This window comes from Vitis vinifera, chromosome 14, assembly GCF_030704535.1.
Source record: "Vitis vinifera cultivar Pinot Noir 40024 chromosome 14, ASM3070453v1".
In the NCBI taxonomy this organism is placed as follows: domain Eukaryota; kingdom Viridiplantae; phylum Streptophyta; class Magnoliopsida; order Vitales; family Vitaceae; genus Vitis; species Vitis vinifera.
Genome location: NC_081818.1, coordinates 7,567,247 through 7,572,013, shown reverse-complemented (window position 1 = coordinate 7,572,013; position 4,767 = coordinate 7,567,247). Strand labels below are relative to the sequence as shown.

Here is a 4,767-nt window from a genome sequence, read left to right as displayed (position 1 = left end):
TAACTAAAAGTATCTTTGGTTAACCAATTTGGAACATGGATAACTTTCTTATTTTCTAATGTTTGCAGATATTTTAAATTTGGATACCCTAAATGAGCATGCCAAATGATTGATGGTGCTCCTTCCTCTATATTAAGGGCTTCAATTTCTCCTTCTCCAAGCACATAAAGGGTTCCCTTATCTTATTCCCTATGGCCAAGATCGATTGTCTTTGATTGATACTTAATAAAGAAACTATTAGCATTAAATTTGAAAGCGTAAAAATTATCATATGACTAATTAAGTTGACTAATAGATAACAAATTATTTTTAACAAATTCTTACAAAAAAAATTTTAAAGGGAAAAGCATGTTGTGGGTTGCAAGCTTGAAAATAATTAGGATTTCAAAACCTAACTTTTCCAAATTTAAGAAAGCTATGCTCATTCTAAAAATTATTATATTTTCATGCACTCTATGCTGATTGGTTTTTTTATACCCAATATGCTATCCCCTTCCTTCCAACTCAATTTCCACATATGAAAAGTCAAAAGAAAAAAAAAAGGAAACTATTTCTTCTAAGAATGAACAGTCAATATAGATAAGTTTAAATTTGAAACTCGAGTGTTTCAAGTCAATTTAGATCCCAAATGTATAAAAGGAACTACTTTTAATCTTTTGTTTTTCAATTTTGGAAAAGTTTATTTTAAAAGTATGTGTGGAACAACAAGTTTTTCGTTTTCTACACGAAAAACTTTTTATCCATCTTGTAGATGCTCCTCAAATTTTGATAACAAAAGATCAAATCAAGTTAGCCATTGATCAAGTGAATGAAAGCATCACTAGACCCCTAATAAGCATCCACTTTATGTATGAAGTTCAAACTCAAACATGGGAACCATAAGAAAAGTTATCTTTTTTCTCTATGATTTCCGGGATAGATATCCATTTTCCTTGCTATATCTTGATCAAATTGAAAAGAAATTAACCAAGCATGATGAAAAATTCCTTTTCGCAACCCATTGTTCATTGGCAAGAAGAATATATATATATGTGTGCGCGCGTATATATGTTGTAACCTTAATCTTAATTAGAATTAAATTCTAAAATAACACATTAGTAGACAATGTTTGAAAAATACATCCCCAAAAAGAAATAAGTAAAAATGGGTCATCCTAAGATCAAAGGCAACATTAGATAGACTTGGTGCCAAAATTTTGACACAAAAAATGGCCTTGTATTGAAAATTAAGTAATAAAAAATGGAACTTCCCTGTATCAAAATCGAATCTCTTCAATGTGATGCTTCCAATGTTGATTTTCAATAAATTCACAATTTAAAAATATCCTAATCAACTCAAATTATATTTTTGTGTGTTTGTCGAAATCTACAGCTTACATCAAAGTGGTATCAATTCATTTTGATAATGAAATCCCAAAATTTGAAGGTTTCTGCCTAGAAATAATACATAAGCCTGGGTTGATTTGGTACCGAAATTGGACATGGTATCATTTTGGTATCAAAAGTAGGTTTAGTATCAATTTTAGTATCGAAATAAAGTTGAAGTCCATTTTATGCCTCGTATCAAAACTCTGATACCATGCCTTATTGTTACCAATTTGATGTTGAAATTATGTGTTGGGAGCAAATTTTGCACTATTTATTACACCCTTTCTTGTGTCGAAATCCTCTTTAACTTCTTCCTTTCATCAATTTGTGTGTCAATTTGCAACTAGCATTTTAAACCTCTCCTCCCTTTCCTTGCGTTTTTCATATTTTTGTGCATCTTCATCCCTCTCTCATGAATTTCCAGCATCTCCACCTTCCTCCCATTACCCTTGGGTATTTGGGTTGTCTTGATATTTGCTTGATTTGTGTTTTTTACCCACTTTTTGCTGCCTTTTATACTAGATTCAAACATTAGTCCCACAAATAAGGGCTAAGCATATATTTAAGTTTAAAAATAATGATTTGAACCGAAAAACTTTATAAAAACCTTCTTTTACATGTGGAAAAGCACTAGTTTTGAGCACTAAGAAGAGAGCTCCACCATACATGTATTTCTTATTGCATGTGCTTAATTGGTGACCAAGATGAGAAAGTGGAAGAATGAATCTATACTTCTTAATTATCCAAGTCCTTATAGATAATTATACTTTGAATGATCCAATATTTTGCTATGCTCAATACAACTTTTGACCATGTCATGAAATAGAGGCATGATGTATGCTACTCTTGCATGTTTCTTATGGTGATCATGTTTGATTCAATCTAAAGGGGCAATGTTGAGAAAGCAAGTAAACCAAAAATCAAATGGCATGAGGGGCAATGAGAAGACTTTTTGGTAACATAGTCATGTTTGTGCTCACTGCCAACAAGTTATTTAATGCCTAGATGCTGCAATATGGCTATGAATATAAATATATAGTTGACAGGGAGGCATTACTATGATATATATATCACTCAAAAGGGGTTGAAGATCCTAAAATCTGATGTGATCAAATAAATTTGGGGCATAATGAGACACTATAGGGGATGTTCTATGTTGATTTGGATAAGATTTGATATACTACTCCAAAATTTCTTTCTACAATTGCCTCGATGGTCACATAACTCATCAGCTAAGTATGAACATATGTTTGTGCCCACTATATGCCAGTGGAAGAGGGTTTGACTGTACTTCTCTCGCAAACTAGTAATCAGTACAAAAATTTCAAAATTTTATGATAAATGAAATACACACAGATCTTCAACACAGTGCACGAACTGGTAATTTGACTATAAGATGGCCTTGGGCATAGCCAACCCCATTAGTGTCTTGTTGATTGAACACTCCGGCATCCAAATCCAATCCTCCATTGCTGCATTGGTCCACTATTCTCACTGTTGCCTGAGTTCCTGTGGCAGTGTTTGTCACCTGCACACCTCAAATTGTTCAGGTTATATATACATGTTACAGAGAGAGAGAGAGAGAGAGAGAGAGAGAGAGACATTGTTTGATAATTAGAATCTTACCCTAAGGCACCTGCCACAGGTAGCTTGGCCAGTAGGGCCAGAAGGTCCACAGAAGGCAGTCTATCCATACTTGCTGCGCCATGCCAAGGGCTTGCTGGCATCCCAAGTGGAGCAGTAGGCGCTCACTGCGTTCAAGTCCCATCCATTTTGCTCCGGATTATAGTAATGGTAGGTGGCCCTCACATTATTAGCGCTCTGGGCAGCGGCACCAACCACTAGAGACAGCAACACCACCACCTTGCTTTTGATATATTTATCCTCATTTATGATATACCCTTAAAATTTAAGTATTAATATATTTGTGTTTATTAATATTTTCATCATTGGTTTTAAATTCACCTTTATTATTATTTGTTTTGCAAAAATCTCGAAAAAAAATAAAAGCTGAGAAAAAAAATGTTGAACAACCAAAGCTTTGAGAGAGAACAGTAAAGGAGAAAAAAACTATGGTTTTAAAAATTGGATCAAACTGACTGGTTGAACCTTTTCAGTCTGGTTGGCCGATCCGTTCCCCTGACCCGGAAGAACCGTCTGGTACATGAAGAACCGGTCATGGGCTGGGTGACCAAAATTTTCAATGGGAGCTGTAACCATCTGGCCCAACTTTGATGGCAGCCCACCACACGAATCTACCCAAACTTGCACTACAATTATTGTTGCAAGGTCCAGCACACGCCGCCGAAGACATCTAGTTTAAAATAAATCATTTATGACTGGCTTCCAGGACACAGACACCCACGTCCAATCCATTAGTCCTCCATTTCTGAATTGGTCCACAATCTGAGCTCCTGCAAGTCCATGTATTTCAGCAATATTTATTTCATAATAGAAAAAAGAAAAAAGAAAAAAAGGTAGTCAACTACAATTAATGGATGAATGCATCTAGTTATCAATGTTAACATTTGATTTTAGAGTATAAGCAAGGTATAGTTCCTTTCCTTAGTCCCCTATTTTTATGACTTGCCACATCAAGCTATTCTCCTCTATCTTTGTAGATCCCTGGATTTACCCAGCTTTGTCACAGATAAACCCTAATGATGTAGCGTGTCCCATTTAGTTTCCAAACCCATCTTCTTAATCCCACTATAAATCCATGATGATTCAAATTAGTTGGCATTCGTTAAGGGATATTGGGGTGTTTGTTGTTTAACCCAAGGCTATGATGCAAGATGTACTGAAACTTTTTATGAAGTTAATGAAATGGAATTAGACCTCAAGATATATAAGAGTAATAAGTTGATTGTATTGGAGGTGGGGTTGGTTAGAGGATGGTACATTGAAATGGTATCGATTCGTGTTGGTGGGTCGTGTTCGTGTTGTATCAAAGTCTAGGTATTTTACTACATAACTCAGTCCAAACTTGTCATGAATAATAATTGTGTCAAAAACATAAACTCAAATACTACCTAATTATTAAACAAGTAACACGTCGTGTAACCCATTTAATAATCAGGTTAAGTTAGGTCTTATATATATTTATATAATTAATGTCTCAACAAAGCATATTTATGAATCAATTAATTTTTTTATTTTAAAATAAATTTAAAATGAGTCAAATGTGGGTTAAATAGTTTAAAAATAATAATTAGGTTAATAATGAAATTATTAAACGAGTTAATGTGGATCAAATTCGTATTATATAGGTTGACCCAAAAATTATTTATTTATTAAACAAGTTATGCAAGTCGACACAAATTTAATTCAAATCTATTCATACTTAATCCAAACCCGTAAAAAATATATTGGGTTTATGTTATATTCACAAATATTTAGC

At 33.8% G+C, this 4,767-nt stretch overlaps 1 pseudogene; it reads right to left on the bottom strand.

Annotated features, from left to right (window-relative positions):
- Window positions 1-2,548: 2,548 nt before the first annotated feature.
- Window positions 2,549-3,587, bottom strand: LOC100263799 (barwin-like; annotated as a pseudogene).
- Window positions 3,588-4,767: the final 1,180 nt, after the last annotated feature.